Below are 21,912 nucleotides of genomic sequence, written 5' to 3'. Positions count from 1 at the left end.
TAAACGCAATTCCCTCCGGTAGTTCCAATTTCAGCACTTGTCCTTAAAAAGGAATCAGCAGGAAAGCGGGTATGTAAACTGGGTAAAATTAGCAATTGAGCAACCCGGTCTCCTGGGGAGATGGACACAATGCCTTTTGGAGCTTCCACCATAACCTTCACTGTTCCCACCGTATCCGGATTAATAATCCCAGGGAAAACATGAAGGCCTTGTAGGACGGAGGAAGCACGCCCAATTAACAAGCCCACAGTGCCAGGTGGTAAAGGTCCTTTAAACTCAGTTTCCACCAACTGGACTCCCATTTTGGGAGTTAATACGAGTCTGGTGGTGGAGCAGAGGTCCAGTCCCGCGGCACCTGCAGTGGCTCTCCGCGATTCTTGGGATGACGCAGGGACGGCCATGACTCGTTCTCCATTGTCCCATTTTCCATTGCCCCATATATTTGTGGGCCCTGGGGTCGGGGGCCCCCCCGGCCGTTTTTTGACATGTTTCTATCTTTTAAAGGTTGACCATGTATATCTCTGACGGACTTACACTCATTGGCCCAATGCTTTCCCTTTTTACATCTGGGGCATAAGCCCGGTTGACGGCTAGCAGAGTTGGACTCAATCTTAGATGTTCCCTTCTTGTCAGGACATTCTCGTTTAAAATGTCCTCCTTGACCGCACCCAAAACACTTTCCGACAACAGGGCTGGATTTATGTGATAATTGAAGGACAGCAGCAGCAAGGCCTGCATTAGTTAACGGCCCACCTATTTCTCTACAGACTTTCATCCAGGCCTCTATGCCTTTGTTTTTATAAGGAGTAATAGCTGCTTTACATTCTTTAGTACATTGTTCAAAGACAAGTTGTTTAATCAAGGGCATTGCTCTATCAGGGTCACCAAAGATTTTTCCTGCGGCGTCCACCATCCTGGCAACAAAGTCTGAGAAAGGTTCTGTGGGGCCTTGTATAATTTTAGTCAAATTGCCAGACACTTCTCCTCTATTTGGGAGTGATTTCCATGCACGGATACAAATGTTATTAATCTGTTCATATACCTCAGGGGGGTATCCTGTTTGTTGATTAGCAAACCTGCCTTGTCCCAAAAGCATATCCTTATCCCAGGCAGGGCGTCCCGCTGCATGATTTTGGGCAGCTTGCTCTACTGCACCCTCTAGCATAAATGCTCTCCAATCCAAGTATTTCCCTGGGGAAACACAAGCGCGGACTAGACTAGCCCAATCTGAAGGAGTCATGCAAAATCTAGTAAGTCCCTCCACCTGAGTAAGGGTGAAAGCGGCATCTATGCCATAAGTGCGGACAGATTCTGCCAAGGTTTTAATTATCTTAAAGTCTAAAGGCTCATGATATCTTCCCCTGTTATTGTCCTGAAATACAGGGTATGCAAGTCCCATATCTGTATTAACTGTCCTCCAAACTTGCGCATGAAAAGATCTCCCGGAACCTTGGCTCCCCCCCACATACGGGGGTGGGGCAACCGGCACCATATCTTCTTCTAGATATTCTACCTCCTCCTCCTCAGAGTTTTGTTGACCGATATTAGCTCCCTTCCCCTTCTTACAGTAGGCCTTTTTCTTCTTTTTCATTTTTATCTTACGTAGTTGTTGTAACAATATATCAAGGTCCTCAGAACTCTCTGAGTCGCTTGTGTTCTCAGGCGTTTTTAATTCGGTCAAGTCTGGGTAGAGCCTTCTCCTATTTTTATTTTCAGGCTCTTTTGCCTTCTCACTACTCTTACTCTTAATACTCTCTGCCACTTCACTATGTGATCCTTCAGATTTTATCTCATGTAGTTGCTCAAGAACAGCCTGACCCTCACTCACAGCTTCTTGGCATTTACTATCTGCTATACATCCTCTAACTAACTTCCAAAGTGGTATAACACCACCCTCTAAGTTGCCTTGCTCACGAGCAAAATCTAGATCTTTCCCTAATTTGTCCCAGCTAGGAATCGTAAGACTCCCTGAAAAGGCAAACCAAGGAGCTGCTATATCAGTTTCTCTCAAAAACATCTGCAAAGTGCTCTGCTTTACCTTAAGTCCTTTTGAACGTAGCAACCCATCTAGGGCCATCAAAATTGGGCTTGAAGAGGTAGCGCCCATAATGTCTCCAAAGATATAATGAAAGTGAAAGTACAAAAATCCCCACTCTCTCCTTTTCTACGGAGTAGCGTTCCATTCTATGAAATCCCCGCTCTCTCGTTTTCTATGGAGGAGCGTCCCGCTACTTACTTGCGGATTCCCACTTACCTGGGAACTTACCGGTGCACCACCCTGACTGCTGAAAGTTCTGGATCCTATGTTCGAGGAATATGTTCCCCGTGCGGGCCACCAACTGTCGCGACCCCTCGCCAGCAAGGGAAACACGACACAGGATTCTTCTTTCAACAGTTTATTCAGGCCTTGAGTCATGTATCATCTTCTAGCGCCCGCCGCCCGACACACCCAAGCACAGCTTAATAAAGCCCCCCGCGTCCCAATCCCAAGCCGCCACGTGGATCTCTCTCATAGGGTGGTAAGGGATTGCGCGCCAACTCTCCATAAAAGGAGTTGTTTATCACAGGCCACAGTGGAAGCCGACGCCATCTTCTAATGGCAGCCATGGTCTATAAGAATGGCTTACCACACCTATCTGAGGATCTACTCACCTGTGCCAGAGGAGTGGATTTGGCTGATCTCTGCACCTGAATGCTCCCTATGGGAAATACAGCCCTACCATTCACCTTAGTCCCCTTTACTGCCTGTACCTTGAGACCTGCCAGTTAACATGGAACTTCCTCCAACCCAGCCCTGAGCAATCTCTTCCCATCCCTCCCCTGCCCTCTGGCCTTGCATGCTGCCTCTACCCCAACCCAGTGCTCCCTATCCATGACCCTTTGTGCTCCAGTTTCTGGGCCTGGATGCTTGCCTAGGCCCCTGACCATGCCTAGGCCCCTGACCATGCTTATGTCCCTTGACATATCATGTAGTGTCCTTGTGTTTGGTCGGACCTGGGGACCCATTACTTGGGCCCCCCAGCGGGCTCACCCAGGTACCCCTTGTGCTTCCCTCTGTCTCCTAGTCCTCTCGCAGTCCCTACCTCATTTCCCATTGTACTTTTTCCTGGCACTTGCTGGTCTCCTGCTCCTTTGGTAACTCATCACAATTGGTTGGGTGGGTCCCTTACCTGGGGGCCTGTCTTGGGTCATGGCTCTCACCCTACAGAACACCCACCATGACCTTCCGCCGGGCCCTTTCATCCCCATTCTCTTGGCCCCCTTCCCTTGTCTGGCCTCTCTTACAAGGTCCCTGGCCCTGTATTCAGATATGAGCCAGGGCACCTTATGTGATAAAGAGCTCTACCCCTCGCCTGGGCCCCTTGCACTCCCTGGGTACTTGGTCCTCCACCAGAACCATGACACCTGGAGATGGCCCTGGGCCTGGAGCCTGACTGCCCCCTGCTGGATCCCCTGCCTTCCCTCCCAAATCTTGTCCAGTGTCCTGAGCCCCGACACAACCCCTGGACCTTGGCTCTCTGTTCCCAGGCCTGCCTCCTTGCTTGAGTCTCTGGTAGCTCTTCTTGCTCACTGCTTTTCTGGGGCCGCTTCCCTGCTCCCCTTGGCTTTCCTTTATGTAACTACACTAGTGCAGGCTGGCCTACCTGTACAACATTCTCTGCTCTCCCCTGAACTGGGCCCTCCTCTAGGTCCCTTCCTAGGCTCCTTGTTGGGGTCCTAACCCCCAGACACCTCCATACCTGTCCTGTGGCCCTTTAGGTGTGGCTTCCATTGGGCCTCCAGTCCTTTCTGTCTCTGCCACACCCGCTTTCTTGATCCGCTTCCCAGGATGCTCACCCAGGCCAGGTGACTTTGCCTGGCCTCTTGGCCCTGGGGGCTCCCTTTGGGAAAAAGTAGCCCTGCCCCTTGCCTGGGCATTTGGCCTCCCTCAGCCCAGGCCCTGCTCCAGACCCCTGACACCCTGCTGTGTACCTGAGCCTTGAGCCCTTCTCCCGCTTTGCCAGCCACTCCTCTTTCTCCCCTCCCAACCCTTCCTATCCATGTTTCTTTTCATTCACTCAGGCATAGGTACTAGAACTTGGCTCTCCATTACTGGGCCTGGCTCCTTGCTTGAGCCTATGTCCGCCCTTCTACAGGACCCTGTCCCTGTCCCTTGGTTTCAGGCTCCTTTGCCAGCCCCCTTCTGTGTTTCCCCTCTGTTCTTCTCATGGTGCACTAGGCTACTGTGGTATGGGGAAGCCAAGGGGAGCATAGAAGCAGCCCCAGTGTTGGGCCTTCAGACAATGACCAGAAAACCCGTGGGCAAGAATGGCCACCAAAGTCTCAAGTGAGGAGCCAAGGGCCAGAGCTTGAACAGGGGGCTCAGGACACTGGACAAGATTTGGGAGAGTAGTCAAGGGATTCAGCAGGGGGCAGTCAGGCTCCAGGTCCAGGCCACCTCCAGTTTCAGGGTTTCTGGTGCAGGACCAAGCACCCAGGGAGAGCAAGGTGCCCAGGGAAGAGCCAGGGCATGGTTTCCCATAAGGTGCTCTGGCTCAGATGAAAATCCAGGGCCAGGATCCTGGCAAATGTGGCCAGGAATGGGAAGGGGGCCAGAAAGAAGGAGATGGGAAGGCACGGCTGGGGGTCATGGTCTGTGCATGGAGGGATGAGAGCCAGGACCCAAGCCAGGCACCCAGGCAAGAAACCTCCCAGATCTATGGTGATGAGGGACCCAAGGTCAGAAGATCTTCAAGCGTCAGAAAAAAGCACAAGGGGAAGGGGAGAAAGGGCCTCTGGGAAGACCAGGAGAAGCCAAGGGGCACCCAGGGGAGCCCACTGGCAGGCACAAGCAAGGGGCCCCCAGGTCGGAACCAACATGAAGAGACCCCTTGCTATGTCAAGGGCCATGAGGAATGGAGTTAGGGGCTCAGGCAAATGCCCAGGCCCACTGCCCAGAACCAGGGACTGAAGCACAAAGTGTCAGGGTTAGGGAGGGCTGGGTTGGGGTTGGGGCATCATGCAAGGCCAGAGGAATGGGGAAGGAAGGGAGGGGATCTCTCAGGGCTATTTTGAAGCAAGTTGCATGTTAACTGTTAGGCCTCAAGTTTCAGGCAGCAAAAGGGACTCAGGCAAGAGGCAGGGCTGTATTTCCCATAGGGAGAATTATGGGTGCAGAGGCCAGCCAATATGGCTCCTCTACCCAGGTGTGTAGATTCTCAGAGAGGGACCTGGACCACAAGAGGGTCAAAAGAGGGCACTGTTAGGGGATACCTGGCATACAGAGGTTGTGGGTGTGGGCGGTTGGCAGCCCTTCTAGAAGCCCAGGCTAGGGAAAAGCAGGGAAAGCAAAGGGTCCTGGCAGTGCCAGGATACCATAGCACCAGTGGAACAGAGGGGAGGTACAGGATGGGGTCTACAAAAAGAGGCCTGAAACCAAGGGAAGGAAAGGGTCCTCAAGAAGGTCAGTCAAGGGCTTAAACAAGGATTTGTGCCCAGTAATGGAAAGCCAAGTGCTAGCACTTGGGACAGGGTGAATGAAAACAGATATGGATGGGGAAGGGAGGGAGGGGAGAAATCTGAGCAGGTGGCACAGGGGCAGGAAGGCTGAAGGCCCTGGTCCACTGCAGTGTGTCAGGATTGGGTACCAGGGCAAGGGCAGAGGGAGGACAAAGGGCCCAGACAAGGGGCAGGGCTACATTTACCCAAAGGTAATGCACAGGGGCATGAGTTCAGTTCAAGTACCAGGCCTGGTGAGCATCCTGAGAAGGGGATCAGGAAAGTTGGCCTGGGAGATAGAGAAATGACAAGAGGGCTGAAGAAGGGCACTGCCTCAAGGGCCTCAGGATGGGTCTGGGTGGGGGTGGGGGCCAGGACCCCAGCAAGGTGCTATGACAAGTGACCTAGAGGAGGCCCCAGGCCAGGGGAGAGTGGGAAGGGCTGGACTAGTAAGGCATAGCTGCACAAGGAGAGAAGTGCCCCCAGAGAGGAGCCCTCAGACAAAGCCCATAAAAGAAAGGAACAAGAAGGGCCACCACAGGCTCAAGCAAGGAGCCAGGCAAGGAAATGGAGTGCCAAGGGCCAGGCCTTTTGCAGGGGCTTAGGACAGTGGACAAGACTTGGGAGGGAAGGCAACAGATCCAGCAGGGGGCAGTCAGGCTCTATGCCCAGGGCCACTACCAGGTGTCAGGGTTCCTGGTTCAGGACCAAGAACCCAGAAAGAGTAAGTGGCCCAGATGAGGGGCAGGGCCCCATTTTCTCTAGGGCACATTGCAAAAATGAGAAACCTGGCAAAGTATGCATCACGATGGAAGGTGGTCAGATATGGGAGTGCACGGGATATGGGATATGGGAGTGCACTGCTGGGGATCATGGTAGGTGCATGGTGGGAGGAGAGCCAGGACCATAGCCAGGTGCTCAGACAAGAATCCCACTGGACCAACCTAGGGTACAACCCCAGTACAGACCCAACATAATGAGATTCTATGCTATGGAAAGGGAAATGAGGAAAGCATCAGGGGAACAAGGGAGTGCAGAATATGGGGTCTGTGTTAGGCTGAGTTGGGATAGGGGCTGCATGCAAAGCCAGAGTGCAGGGAATAGGAGCTAGGGGATAGCTGAGGGCTGGTTTGCAGCAAGTCCCATGTTAACTGCCAGGCCTCAAGATTCAGGCAGTGAAGGGGACTCAGGCAAGTTGCAGGGCTGTGTTTCCCATGGAGAGCATTCAAGGTGCAGAGGAAAGCCAATTCCACTCCATTGCCCCAGGTAAGTAGATTCTCAGAGAGGGACCTGGACCAAAGAAGGTGCCAAAGAGGGTACTTTGAGGGGATACCTGGTGTACAGAAGTGTGGGCGGGTTCCGACTGCCAGGACCCATTTGAGCAACATAGGCTAGAGAGAAGCAGCGGGGAGGAGTGTCCATGCAGTTCTAGGATACCACAAAATGAGGGGATCAGAGGGGAGGCACAGGAGGAAGCTGGCAAATGGGGCCTGAAACCAAGGAAATGAGAAAAGGCCCTCAAAAAGAGTAGTCAGAATCTCAAGCAAGGAGCTGGGCCCAATAATGGAGAGCCAAGTGCTAGCACCTGGGCCTAGGTGAATGAATAGAAAGATGGAGGGGGATTAATGGAATGGGAGAAAGTGGAGTGGGTGGCACAGGGGGAGAACGGCTCAAGGCCTGGTTCCACTGGAGGGTGTCAGTGATCCAGAGCAGGTCCTGGGCTGAGGGAGGCCAAAGGCCCTGAGCAAGTGGCATGGCTACATTTTCCTAAAGGAAGCCCAAAGTGCCAAGAGGCCAAATCAAGTCGCCTGGCCCAGGTGAGCATCCTGGAAAGGTGATCAGGAAAGTGGGCATGGCAGAGACAGAAAGGACAGAAAGGCTAAAGTAGGGCATAGACTGAAGGGTTGCAAGACAGGTATAGTTAGGGTGGAAACCAGGACCCCAGCAAGGAGCCCAGGTGATGGTCTTAGAGGAGGGCAAAGCCAGTAGAGAGCAGGGAATGCTGGGCCAGGAAGTTGGGCTGCATTAGGGTACTGAGGTACAGGAAATCCAAGGGGAACAGGGAAGCTGCCACAGCAAGGGGGCCTCCAACAATGTCCAGAAAAGCAGTAAGAAGGGACAGCAGAGTCTCAAGTGAGGAGCCAGGCCAAGGAACGAAGAGCCAAGGACCAAGTCTTGGGCAGGGGGCTCAGGACATGGCACAAGATTCGGGAAGGAAGGCAGGGGATCCAGCAGGAGGTAGTAAGGATACAAGTTCAGGGCCACCTCCAGGTGTCATGGTTCCTGGTGAAGGACCAAGCATCCAGGGAGAGCAAGGGACCCAGGGGAGGGGCAAGGCATTTTTTCCCATAAGGCGCCCTGGATCAGATGAGAATCTATGGCCAATAAAGGAGGCCAGGGAATGGAAGAGGATCAGAAAGTGGGCGATAGGAGGGCTCGGAAGGGTGTCAGGGTGGGTGTGCATAGGGCCTAGACCTAGGACCCAAGCCAGGTGCCCAGGCAAGGGACCCAATGGATCAATGGTGATGGGGGACACAAGGAGAAGGAGACCTGCAAGTGCTAGAATAAGGCGCAAGGGGAAGGGGAGACAGGGGCTGCATGAGGACCAGGAGAAGCCAAGGGGCACCTAGGGGAGCCTGCTGGCTGGCCCAAGTCAGATCAGACCCAACACGAAGAGACTGACCCCGTGCTATGCCAAGGGACATGTGCAATGCGGTCAGGGGCTCAGGCGAGTGCCCAGGCCTGGAGATTGGAGTACAAATGGTTAGGGTTAGGAAGAGCTGGGTTGGGGTAGAGGCAGCATGCATGGCCAGAGGGCAGGGCAGGGAATGATGGAGATCGCTCAGCGCTGGGTTTGAAAAAGTCCAATGTTAACTGCCAGGCCTCAAGGTTCAGGTGGTGAAGGGGGCTCAGGTTACTGGCAGTGCTGTGTTTCCCATAGGATTTAGAGACAAACCAATTCCACTCCTCTGCCCCAGATGAGTAGATCCTCAGAGGGGAAACTGGACCAATGATGGGCAAAAGAGGTTACTGTGAGGGGATACCTGTTGTGTAGAGGTTGGGGGGTGTCGGTGGGCTGCAGGCCCTATTTGAGGAGCCTATGCTAGAGCAAAGCCGGGGTAACGCAGGGTCCGGACAGTGCTAGGATACTACAGCATGAGGGGAACAGAGAGGAGGCACAGGAGTGAGTTGGCAAAAGGGGCCTGAAACCAAGGGACAGGGAAAGGATCCACGATAAGGGCGCCCAGGGCCTCAAGCAAGGAGCTGGTCCCAGTAATGGAGAGCCAAGTGCTATCACCTGGGCCTGGGTGAATGAAAAGAACAATGGATTAGAGAGGGGCAGGAGGGGAGAAAGGGGAGCAGCTGGAATAGGGGGAGAAGGGCTCAAGGCCCAGGTCCACTGCAGGATGTCAGGGTTCAGGAGCAGGGCCCCAGCTGAGGGAGGTGAAAGTGCCCAGGCAAGGGGCAGGGCTGTTTTTCCAAAGTTCATATCCTCTGGCCCAGATGAGCATGTGGGAAGGGGATCAGTAATGTGGGCGTGGCAGAGACAAATGACATGAGGGTGAAGGAGGGCATAGCCTGAAGGGCTGCAGGACAGGTGTGGGTTGGGTGGGAACCAGGACCCCAGCAAGGAGCCCAGGCAGGAGGCCTAGAGGAGGGCCGAGGCCAGGGGAAAGCAGGAAACACTGGGCCTGGAAGCTGGGACTGCAATAGTGTACTGTAGTTCAGGGAAGCCAAGGGGAGAAGGGAAGAGGCTCCAGCATGGGGCCCTCAAACAATGCTCAGAAAAGCACCGAGCAAGAATGGCCACCAGAGGGTCAAGCAAGAAGCCAGGCCAGGGAACTGAGACCCAAGGACCAGGGCTTGGGCTGGAGGCTCAGGTCAATGGACAAGATTTGGAAGGAAGGCAGGGGATCCAGCAGAGGGGATTAAGGATCAAGGCCCAGAGCCACCTCCAGTTTTCAGGGTTCCTGCTCAGGACCAAGCACCCAGGGAGAGCAAGGAGCCCAATTGAGGGGAAGGGCATTGTTTCCCATAAGGTGCCCTGGATCAGATGAGAATCTATGGCCTGAGTCCTGGAAAAGGAGGCCAGGAACACGAAGGCGGCCAGAAGGAGGGCAATGGGAGGGCATGGCAGGGGTCAGGTTGGGTGCACATAAGGGCAAGACCAAGGACCAAAGACAGGAGCCCAGGCAAGGGACCCACCCGATCAATGGCGATGGGGCAGCCAAGGAGCAGGAGAACTGTGAGTGCCAGAACAAAGAGAGAGGAGAAAGGAGATAGGGGCTGCACGACCACCAGGGTAGCCAAGGGGCACCTAAGGGAGCCTGCTGACGGGCACAAACAAGGGGCCCCCAGGTCAGACCCAACATGAAGAGACTCCTTACTATGCCAAGGGCCATGAGGAATGCGGTCAGGGGCTCAGGTGAGCACCCAGGCCCAGGGACCAGAGCACAAAGGGTCAGGGTTAGGAAGCGGTGGGTCATGGTAGGGCAGCATAGAATGCTGGAGGGAAGGGAGGGGATTGCTCAGGGCTGGGTTGGAACAAGTCCATGTTAACTGCCAGGCCTCATGTTTCAAGCACTGAAGGGGACTCAGGTGAGCGGCAGGGCAATGTTACACATAGGGAGCATTCAAGGCGCAGAGGAAATCAATTTCACTTCTCTGCCTCAGGTAAGTAGATGTTCAGAGAGAGACCTGTACCAATGGAAGGGCAAAAGAGGATACAGTGAGGGGATACATGTTGTGTTAAAGTGTGTGTGGGGGGGTACGGGCTGCCAGGACCCACTCAAGCAGCATAGGCTAGGGAGAAGGAGTTGGAGCAGAGAGTACGGGCACTGCCAGGATACCACAGCATGAGGGGATCAGAGGGGAGGCACAGGAGGGGCCTGGCAAAAGGGGCCTGAAACCAACCCTGAATGGGTCCTTAAGAAGTGTAGCCAGGGTCTGAAGCAAGGAGCCGGGCTCAGTAATGGAGAGCCAAGTGCTAGCATCTGGGCCTGGGTGAATGAGAAGGAAGATGGAGGAGGAGCAGTGGGAGGGGAAAAAGAGGAGTCGGTGGCACAGGGGGAGAACGATTCAAGGCCCAGATCCACTGCAGGGTGTCAGGGGTCGGGAGCAGGGCCTCAGATGAGGGAGGCCAAAGGGCCCAGGCAAGAGTCAGGGCTACATTTTCCAAAGGGAACCCCAGGGTCAAGAGGTCTAGACAAGTCACCTCACCTGGGTAAGCATCCTGGGAAGGGGATCAGGAAAGAGGGCATGGCAAAGACAGTAAGAATAGGAGGGCTGAAGAAGGGCATATCCTGAAGGGCTGCAGGACTGTTGTGGGTGGGGTGGGAACAGGACCCCAGCAAGGATCCCAGGCCAGGGACCTAGAAGAGGGCCCAGGCCAGGGGAGAGAAGTGAACTCGGGGCCAGGAAGGCAGGGCTGAACTAGGGTACTGCATTTCAGGAATGCCAAGGGGAGCACGGAAATGGCCCCAGTGAGGGGCCCTCAGACAATGCTCAGAAAAGCAGTGAGAAAGAAGGGCCACCAGAGGCTGAAACGAGAAGCCAGGCCAAGGAACAGAGAACCAATGGCCTGTGCTTTGGCAGGGGGCTCAGGACAGTGGACAAGATTTGGAAATGAAAGCAACGATACAGTAGGAGGCAGTCAGGCTCCAAGACCTGGACCACCTCCAGGTAAACGGGTTCCTGATGGAGGACCAAGCACCCAGAGAGAGCAAGGGGCTCAGGTGTGTGGCAGAGCTCTGTTTACCATAAGGCTCCCTAGATCAGATTTGAATCCAGGGCCAGGGACGTGGCAAGGGGGCCAGAAAAGGGAAGGCGGCCAAGAGAGGGCATGGTGGGGGGTCGTGGTGGGTGCACTGTAGGGCTAGAGCCTTTACCCAAGTTTGGCCCCAAGGCAAGGGATCCATTAATCCAATTGTGATGAGGTACCCAAGGAGCAGGAGACCTGAAAGCTCCAGGAAAAAGTGCAAGGGGAAGGGAGATTGGGGCTAAATAAGGACCAGGAGACATAGGGAAGCAAAAGTGGCACATAGATGAGCCTGCTGCGGGCCCCAAGTAAGGGGCCCAAGTAAAGGAATATGGTCGGGGGCCTAGGCAAGTGCCCAGGCTCCAAGACTGGAGCACAAATAGTCAGGGTTAGGGAGGGCTGGGTTGAGGTAGGGACAGTATGCAAGGCCAGAGGGCAGGGGAGGGATGGGAGGAGATTGCTCAGGGCTGGGGTGAAGTAAGTCCCATAACTGGCAGGTCTCAAGGTAGAGGCAGTGATAGGGACTTAGGTGACTGGCAGGACTGTGTTTCCCATAAGGAGCATTCAGGGTGCAGAGACCAGCAAAATCTGCTTCTCTGCTCAAGGTGAGTAGATCCTCAGAGAGGATCCTGGACCAATGAGGGGCAAAAGAGGGTAATTTGAGGGGATACCTGACCTGTGGAGATTGGGAGTTTGGTGGGCTGCAGGACCCATTTGAGCAGCCTAGGCTACAGCAAAGCAAGGGTAGCGGAGGCTCCGTTTAGTGCCAGGATACCGCAGACGGGAGGCACAGGAGGAGGCTGGATAAAGGTGCCTGAAACCAAGGGACAGGGACACCGTCCTCAAGAAGTGTAGCCAGGGTCTCAAGCAAGGAGCCAGGCCCAGTTAAGGACAGCCAAGTGCTAGCACCTGTTCCTGGGTTGGGGAGACTCGCTCCTCCAGGCGAGAGACCCCTCCCACCATGGTGTCCAGGCTAGCTTGTATTCTGCCTCATTCTGTGTACAGGAGACTTATCCCTACAGGCATGAGATCCCTTACAACTGGGTGCCCAGTGGGGAGGTGGGCTCCTGTACAGCTGCAGCCATGGTAGCAGGCACTCACTCCCCCAGGTGGCATACCACTTTAAAGTGGGTGTCAGGGGAAGCTCATATCTAGGCTCAGGCAGAGTAGCAGGGACTCGCCCCTCTAGGCAAGAGACCCCTCACAACTGGGTTTGTTCAGGGGGCTCCTATAGAGCTGGAGCCATGGTAACAGGTACTCGTCCTTCCAGACAGGAAACCCCTTTCACCTGGGTGTCTGGGTGAACTCATATAACTCCGATGGTAGGGTAGAGGGGACTCGACCCTCCAGGCAGGAGACGCCTCCCAAATGGGTATTGCGGGAGCTAGTACACTGCCCCAACAAGGGTAGAGGGGACTCGCACATCCAGGCGGGAGACAGCTCCCACCTGAATGTTGCCGGGATCTTATATACAGCTGCATCCAGGTTAGAGGGGACTCACCTCTCCACGTGAAACCCTCCAACCTGGGTGTCCAGGGGAGCTCATATACCACCGCAGCCACGGTAGAGGGAACTCGACCCACCATGCTGGAGACCCCTCCCACCTGGGTGTCTTGGGGTGCTCTTATACTGCAAAGTCAGGGTAGCAGGGACTCGCCCTCCAAGTGAGAGACTGCTTCCACCTGGGTGTCAGGGGAGCTCCACTACCACTGCAGCCAGGTTAGAGAGGACTCAACCCTTCAGTTGTGAAACACCTCCTACTGGGTGACTGGGGGAGCTCCTATACCTCCCAGCCAGGGTAGAGGGGACTCGCTCTTCCAGTTGGGAGATGCCTTCCATGTGGGTGCTGGGGTCTTGTATAGCTTGTATACCACTAAGGCCAGGGTAGAGGAGACTCGCCCCTCCTTTCGGGAGACCCCACCCAACTGGGTGTCTGGGGAAGCTTGTATACCAGCACAGTTAGGGTAGAGGGGATTCTCTCCTCTAGGCAGGAGACCCTTCCTATCAGGCTATCAGTGGAAACTCTTATTAGGCCACAGCCCACGTAGAGGGGATTCGACTCTCCAGGAAGGATACCCTTCCCACCTAGGTGGTAGGGGGAGCTCTTATACCACCACAGACAGAGTAGAGTGAACATGCCTCTCCTGGTGGGAGAGGCCTTCCACCTGGGAGTCTGTGGGAGCCCCTATGACTACCAGCCTGGGTAGAGGGTACTCGCTCCTCCAGTCAGGAGTCACCTTCCATGAAGGTGTCCTGGGAGCTCTTATATGACACCAGCCAAAGTAGAGGGGACTCACCCCACCAGATGGGAGACCCCTTTGACCTGGCTGCTGAGGTGAGCTTGTATACTACCAAAGCCAGGGCAGTGGGGACTTGCCCTTCCAGGTGGAAGACCCCTCCCACCTGGGAGTCTGAGGAAGCTTGTATAACTCCACAGCTAGGGAAGAGGGGATTTCATTGCTCTAAGCCAGAAATCCTTGCTACCTGGGTATCAGGTGGAGCTCTTATACTGCCACAGCCAGGGTAGAGCAGATTCGCCCCTCCAGGTGGGATATGCCTCCTAGCTGGATGTCAGGGGGAGCTCTTATATCGCTATAGCCAGGGTAGAGGGGACGTGCCCCTCCAGGGTAGAGACCCCTTCCACCTGGGTGTTCAGGGGTGCTCCTATACCACCAAAGGAAGGGTATAGGAAACTCCCTACTCCAGTCAGGTGACCCCTCCCACCTGGTTGTCAAGGGGAGCTAGTATACTGCCCCAGCCAAGGTAGAGCGTACTCGCCCCTCCAGGCGGGAGACCTCAACCACCTGGGTTTGGGTGGGGGTACTCAAATACTACTGTAGTCAAGGTAGTGGGTACTCACCCCTCCAGGTAGGAGACCCTTCCTAACTGGGTTTCCCAGGGAGTTTGTATAACACCTTAGCCAGGGTAGAGGGTACCTGCCCCTCCAGGTGGGAGACCTCTTCCACCAGGGTGTCAGAGGGAGCTCATATACTGTAGCATCCAGGGAAGAGGGGACTCGCCCCTGCATATTGGAGACCCCTCCCACGTCGGTATGGTGGGAGAAGCTCCTATACCACCATAGCCAGGGTAGAGGGGACTCGCCCCTCCTTGCCACAGAACCCCTCCCACCTGGGTGTTTGGAGAGCTCCTACACCACTGCAGCCAGGGTAGAAGGGACTTACACCTACAGGCAGGAGACTCCTCCCACCTGGGTGACTTGGGAAGCTCCTATACAGCAGCAGCCAAGGGAGAGCCAACTCGCCCCTGCAGGCGAGATACCGCTCCCATCTTGGTGCCAAGGTGAGCTAGAATTCCGCCTTAGCCAGGGTAGAGGTGACTTGCCCCTCCAAGTGGGAGACCCATTGGAGCAGGGCAGGAATACAGCTGCAGCCAGGGTAGCAAAGACTCGCCTCTCCAGGTGGGAAACCCCTTTAACCTGGTTGCCAGAGGGAGCTCTTATCCTGCTGCAACCATTGCAGATGGGACTCATCCCTCAAGGCAAGAGACCCCTCCCTCCTGCCTGTGTGTGGGAGGGAGCTCCTATATCTCCAAAGAGAGGGTGGATGGTCCTCACCCCTCCAGTCTGGAGAAACCTAAAACCTGGGTGTCAGTGGGAGCTCTTATACAACCACAGATAGGGTTCAGGGGACTCTACCTTCCAGGTAGGAGACTCCTCCCAACTGGGTGTCAGAAGAGCTCCTGTACTGCATCATCCAGGGTAGAGAGGACTCACCCCTCCTCGTGAGAGACCCCTTAAACGTGGGTGTCTCAGGGAGCTTGTAAACTACCTTAGCCAAGGTAGAGGCGACTTGCTATTCCAGACAGGAGACCCCTACCACCTGGGTGTGGGGGGAGCTCATATACCACTGAAGCCAGTGTAGAGGATACTTGCTGCACCAGGTGAGAGAGACCTTCCACCAGGGTGTCAGGTGGAGGTTGTATACTGCCATAGCCAGGGTAGAGTGGACTTGCCTGAACAGGCAGGAGACCACTCCCAACTGGGTGTCTGTGGTACCTTGTATACCACCACAGCCATCGTAGAGGGGACTCACCTCTCCAGGTAAAGACCCCTCCCACCTGTGTATCAAGGGGATCTCATATACCACCACAGCCAGGGTAGCAGGGACTCGAACACCAGATGAGAGACCCCACCTACATGGGTGTCAGGAGAGCTTATATACCACTGCAGTCAGGTTAGAGGGGAGTTTCCCTTCCATTTGGGAGACCCCTCCCACCCGGGGATAGAGGTGTCTGGGGGAGCTCCTATACCTCCATAGACAGGGTAGAGGGGCCTTGCCCTTGCAGTCAGGAGACACCGCTCACATGTGTGTCCTGTAAGCTCTTATATGGCACCAGCCAATGTAGAGGGGACACGGCCTTCCAGGTGGGAGACCCCTCCCACGTGGGTGCTGAGGTGAGCTTGTATAGCGGCAAAGCCAGGGTAGAGGGGACTTTCCTCTCCAGGTGGGAGACCCTTCCCACCTGGGTGTCTGGGGGAACTTTGTATACCTCCACAGCTAGGGTAAAGGGGATTGGTCCCTCCAGGCGGGATTCCCCTCCCACCTGGGTGTCAGAGGGAGCTCTTATACTGCCACAGCCAGGGTAGAGGGGATACGTTTCTCCAGGCGTGAAACCCCTTCCACCTGGGTGTCCAGAGGAATTCCTATACCGCCATAGGAAGGGTAGGTGAACTCGCCACTCCAGGCCGGAGATGCTGCCCACTGGGTGTCAGTGGGGGAGCTTATATACCTCTGTACCCAGGGAAGTGGAGACTCACTCCTCCAGGGAGGAGACCCCTCCAATCTGGATGTCATGGGGAGCTTGTATATCACCTAGCCAGGGTAGAGGGGATTCGCCCCTCCAGGGAAAAGCCTCCTTCCACCTGGGTGTCAGGGGCAGTCATATACCACAGCAGCCAGAGTAAAGGGTTATTGGCTCTCCAGGCGGGAGACCCCTCCCACCAGGGTGTCAGTGGGAGCTCATATATTGCAGCAGCCAGGTTGGAGGTGACTGGCCACTCTATATTGGAGACCCCTCCCATGTGGCTATGTTGGGGGGGTGCTCATATACCACCATATCCAGAAGAGATGGAACTCACTCCTCCAGGCGGGGGACCCATCTCACCTGAGTGTCTATGGGAGCCCATACACCACCACAGCCAGGGTAGAGGGGACTCTCCCCTCCAGGCGGGAGACCCCTTTTACCTGGATGTCCTGGTGAGCACCTATACCACTGCAAGAAGGTTATAAGGTTCTCTCCCCTCCAGGCTGGGACTTCTCCCCCCTCAGTGTCAGGGGAGCTCCTATACTACATCAGCCAGGGTAGAGGGGACTCTCCCCTTTATGCGGGAGACACCTCCCACCTGGGTGTCTGGGGGAACTTTATAACACCCCCATCAGGTTAGAGGTGACTCATCCCTCTGGGGGAAATACCCCTCCCACCTGGGAGCTCATATACCCCAGCAGCCAGGGTCAAAGCGACTGGCACCTGCAAGGTGGAGACATCTCCCACTTGGGAATGGGGGAAACTCTTATGCCGCCTTAGCCAGGGTAAAGGGGACACACTGCTTCAGGCCAAAGACCCCTCCCATATGGGTGTCTGGCAAGGGGATGTTTGTATACAGCTACAGCTGGGATAGCAGCGACTCACCCCACCAGGCAGGAGATCTCTCCCTCCTGGGGGAAGGAGGGGCATTTATACCCCCGCAGCCAGGTTTGAGGGAACTCGCCCCTTTAGGTGGGAGACCCTCACACCTGGGTTGGGGAGGAGCTCATATACTGCTGCAGCCAGGGTAGTGGGGACTCGTCCCTCCTGGCTAGAGAACCCTCCCACCTGAGTGTCAGAGGCGGCTCTTATACACCTGCAGCCAAGGTAGAAAGTACTAGCAACTCCAGGCGGGAGAATTTGGTGTGGGAGGGTGTGAGGGGTGGAGTACTTATACTCCTGCAGCAAGGTTACTGGGGACTTGCCCCTCCAGGCAGAAGACTCCTCCAATCTGGGTTTCACGTGGAGCTTATATACCAGGGTAGAGGGGACTCGCCTGTCCATGCGGAAGTCCACTCCCATCTGTGTGTAGGGGAGACCTTTTTTAGAACTTATTTATGGTAGAGAAAACTTGCCCCTCCAGCTGTGAAACCCCTCCCACCTGGGTGTAGTGGGGAGCTCCTATACCACTGCTGCCAAGGTAGAGGGGACTCACCCCTCCAGGCTAGAGACCCATTCAACCTGGGTATCAGGGAAAGCTAGTATATCATTGCAGCCAGCATAGAAGGGACTCGCCCCTTCAGGTGGGAGAACCCTCCCATCTGGGTGGGGGGGAGCTCATGTAACACAGCAGCCAGAATAGAGGCAACTCGCCACTCCAAGCAGGAGACTCCTCACACCTGGGTGCCAGGGATAGCTGGAAAACCCCCTCAGCCAGGGTAGAGAGGAGTCAGCCCTCTAGGCGGGAGACCCCTCCCACCTGGGTGTCAGATGGAGCGGGTATACCACCTGCACCCAGGTTAGAGTGAATTTGCCCTTCCAGGGGGAAGTCCCCTCTCTCCTGGGAATGGGGTAACTCCTATACCGCCTTAGCCAGGGTAGAGAGGACACGCCCCTCTTGGCTGAAGACCCTTCCCACAGGGGTGTCTGGCGAGGGGGTTTCATATACATCCACAGCTGGGGTAGCAGAGACTCCCTCATCCAGGCACAAGACCCCTCCCTCCTGATGGTAGGAGGGGGCTCTTATATTCCTGATGCCAAGGTTGAGAGTACTCGCCCCTAGAAGTGAGAGAACCTTCCTCCTTGATTTGTGAGGGGGCAGCTCCTATATCTCTGCAGTTAGGGTAAAGCGACTCCCCCCTCCAAAGGGAAGATCCCTCCTACCTGAGTGTGGGGGGTGGAGCTCTTATAACCCTGCAGCCAGGGTACTGGGTACTAGGCCCTCCAGGAAGGAGACCCCTCCCTCTTGGGTATAAGGGGGATGTCTTATACCACAGCAGCAGTGGCAGAGGGTACTTTCCTCTTTAGTCGGATGACCCCTCTCACCTGGGTGTTGGGGGAGCTCCTATATGGCAGCAGCCAGGGAAAAGTGGACTCCCCCCTCCTGGCTGTTGACCTCTTCGACCTGGGTGTTCTGGGGAGTTCCTATACAGCTGCAGCAAGGTAGAGAGGAATCTAGCCTCCGGGAAGGAGACTCCTCCCAATGAGATGTCAGTGGAGTTTCTATACCTAAGGGGCCAGGTTAGAGGGGACTCCCACGTGTAGGTGGGAGACCCCTCCCATCTGCGTGTCAGAGGGAGTTCCTCTACTGCTGCAGCAAGGGTAGAGAGGACTTGACCTTCCAAAGGGAGACCCTTCCCACCTGGGTGTCTGGGTGAGCTCCTATATCTCTGCAGCCAGGGTAGAGGGGACTCCCCTCTCCAGGCCTGAGACCATCCCAACTGGGTGTCAAGGGGAGATTCTTTACAACCGCAGGCAGAGTAGAGGGGACTCGCCCCTCCTGGGGAGAGCCCCCCAACAGGGGTGTCAGGCAAAGCTAGTATATTACTGCAGCTGGATAGAGAGGACTTGCCCCTCCAGGCAGGAGACCCTTCCCACCTGGGTTTCATAGGTAGCTGGTGTATTCCCTCAGCCAGTTTAGAGGGGACTCTTCATCCCAGGCTGAGGACCCTTCCAACCTGGGTGTTCGGGGTGGGGGGGCTTCTATATCGCTAAAGCCAGGGAGAGGTGACTCGCCCCTCCAGGGGGGAGACCTCTCCCACCTGGGTATCCAGAGGAACTCGAATACTGCAGCAGAATGAGAATATGGGACTCTCCCTTCCAGTCAAGAGACCTCTATAACTTGGGTGTCAGGAGGAGCTCCTATTCCCCCTCAGCCAGAATAGAGTGTACTCGCCTCTCCATGCTGGAGATCCCACCTGGGTGTCTGGGGGAAGCTTATACACTGCCAATACCAGGGTAGAGGGGACACACAACTCTAGGCGGGACACTGCTCCCTCCTGGGTGTCAGGAGGAGCTCCTATACTGGTGCTGCCAGGGTAGCATGGACTCGCTCCTCCAGTGGGAAAACCCCTCCCAAGTGGAAGTCTTTTGGAGCTTATGTACATGTTGAGCCATGGTAGGGGGGACACACCGTCCAGGCAAAGAACTCCTCCTACCTGGGTGTCAAGGGAGCTCGTATACCCCAGCAGCCACGATAGAGGCGAGTCACCCATTCATGTGGCAGACCCCTCCCACCTGGAAATCGGAGGGAACTGGTGTACCACTGAAGCCAGGGTAGAAGGGACTCGCCCCTTCAGGAGAGAGACCCCTCCTACTTGGGTGTCCTGAGGTGGGGTCTCATATACCGCTCCAGCCAGGGTAGCAGGGATTCGCCTCTCCAGGGGAGAGACCCCTCCCACCTGGGTTCAGGGGATCTCCTATACCTTTGCAGGGAGAGTAGAGGGGAATTGCCCCTACAGGAGGGAGACCCCTTCCTCCAGGGTGTGGGGGGAAGCTCCTATACTACCAGAGCCAGGGTAGAGGGGTTCACCACTGCAGGCGGGAGACCCTTCCCATCTGGCGTCCAGAGAGCTGTTATAGGGCACCAGCCAAACTAGAGGGGACTCCCCCCTTCAGGTGGGAGACCCCTCCCACCTGAGTGTCAGGGGTAGCCTGTATACCACCACAGCCAGGATAGATGGGACTTGCCCCTCCATTTGGGAGACTCCTCCTATGTGGGTGTCTGGTGGAGGTCCTATACTGCTGCAGAAACCATAGAGGGGACTTGTCTGTTCAGGCGGAAGACCCTTCCCTGCTGGGTGTGATGGGGAGGATGAATTTGCCCAAACCAGGGTAGGGAGACTCGCACCTCCAGTAAAAGATCCTCCTCCAACTTGGAATGTCAGAGGGAGCTCATATACCAGCATAGCCAGGGTAGAGGGGACTCGACCCTCCAGTCGGAAACTCCTCCCACCTGGGTTCCAGTGGGAGCTTGTACATCACTGCAGCCAAAGTAGAGCAGACTCGCCCCTCCAGGTGGGAGACCCTTCCCACCTGGGTGTCAGGAGGAACTCTTACACTGACAAAGCCATGGTATAGGGGACTCTCCCATTCTGGTGGGAGACCCCTTCCACCTGGGTGTCCTGGGGAGCTCCTATACCACTGAAGCCAGGGTACTGGGAACTTGCCCTTCCAGGTGGAAGACCCCTCCCACCTGAGTGTCAGGGGGAGTTCTTATATCGCCAAATTTAGGGTAGAGGTGACTAGCCCCTCCAGTTGGGATACCCTCCCACCTCGGTATGGGGGGGAGCTCCTATACAGTTGCAGCCAAGGTAGAAGGGAATCGCCCTTTCAGTCGAGACACCCACCTGGGTGTCGGGGTTGGGGGAGTTGCTATACCACCCCAGCCAGGGTAGAGAGGACTCACCTTTCAAGGCAGGAGACCCCTCCCACCTGGGTGTCAGAGTGGGCTTGTATACCAAGGCAGCCAGGGTAGCAAGGACTCTCCCTTCCAGAGGAGAGATCTTTCCCTCCTGGCTGTCTGGGGGAGCTCATACACTGCCGCATCCTGGGTATAGGGGACTCACCACGGAAGGCAGAAGACCTCTACCACCTGCGTGTCAAGGGAAGCTTGTATACTGCTGCAGCTAGGGTACAGCATACTCACGCCTCCAGGTGGAAGATCACTTTCACATGGGTGTCATGTGGAGCTCATATACTGCTGAAGCAACGGTAGAGAAAACTTGACCCTCAAGTAGGGGAACCCTTCCCACCTGGCAGTCATAGGAGCTCATATACCCAGCAGCCATGATAGAGGCAACTCGCCTCTCCAAGTGGGAGACCTCTCCCACCTGCTTGTGTGTGGGGGCTCCTATACTGCTGCAGCAAGTGTACAGGGACTTTCCCCTCCAGTCAGGAGACTCCTCCTACCTGGTTGACAAAGGGAGCTCCAGTACTGCTGCAGCCAGGGTAGAGGGGACTTGCCCATACAGGCAAAAGACCCCTTGCACATGTGCTTTGTGGTAGGGCGCGCTTGTATACAGCCTTAGCCAGGGTAGAGAGGAATTTCCCCTCCATGTGGGAGACCCCTCCCACCTGGGTGTCTGGGGGAGCTTGTATAATGCTGCAGGCAGGGTAGAGGGGACTTTTTTCTCCACGCCGGAGATCCCTCTCACCTGGGTTTCAGGGAAGCTTGTATCCTGCCACAGCCAGGGAGAGGGACTCGCCCCTCCAGGTGGGAGACCTCTCCCACCTGGGTGTCAGGGCAAGCTTGAATACTGGCACATCCAGAGTAGAGGGTACTCGCCCCTCCACTCAAGAGACCTCTCTAACCTGAGTGAAGGGGGAAGGTCCTATACCGCCTCTGCCAGAAGAGAGGGGACTCACCCCTCCCTGAGGGAGACCCCTCCCACCTGGGTGTCTGAGGGTGCTCATAAACAGCCACAGCCATGGTAGAGGAGACTCACCACTGAAGGCGGGAGACCCCTCCCACCTGGGTGTCAGGGGAAGCTTTTATACTGCTGCAGCCAGGGTAGAGTGTACTTGCCCTTCCAGGCGGAAGACCCCTTTCACGTGGGTGTCAGGTGGAGCTCTTATACCTCTGCAGCCACGGTAGAAGGTCCTCGCCCCTGGTGGGGGGACCCCTCCCACTTGGGTGTTATGGGAGCTTTTATACCTCAGCAACCACTGTAGAGTGGACTCGCTCCTCCTGG

The 21,912-nt window shown here is 55.8% G+C and overlaps 1 long non-coding RNA gene across 1 annotated transcript; it reads right to left on the bottom strand.

Annotated features, from left to right (window-relative positions):
* Nucleotides 1–1,277: 1,277 nt before the first annotated feature.
* LOC125614643 lies at nt 1,278–10,661 on the bottom strand. The gene is made up of 3 exons (XR_007345214.1): nt 10,649–10,661; nt 4,135–4,140; nt 1,278–1,862 (listed from the first exon to the last, which is right to left on the bottom strand). It is a non-coding gene; the product is annotated as an uncharacterized LOC125614643 (long non-coding RNA).
* Nucleotides 10,662–21,912: the final 11,251 nt, after the last annotated feature.

The sequence above is a fragment of the Marmota marmota genome, unplaced genomic scaffold (assembly GCF_001458135.2).
Source record: "Marmota marmota marmota unplaced genomic scaffold, marMar, whole genome shotgun sequence".
Classification (NCBI taxonomy): Eukaryota; Metazoa; Chordata; class Mammalia; order Rodentia; family Sciuridae; genus Marmota; species Marmota marmota.
Note: the sequence above shows the minus strand (reverse complement) of the source record. Positions and strands in the feature narration are given on the sequence as shown.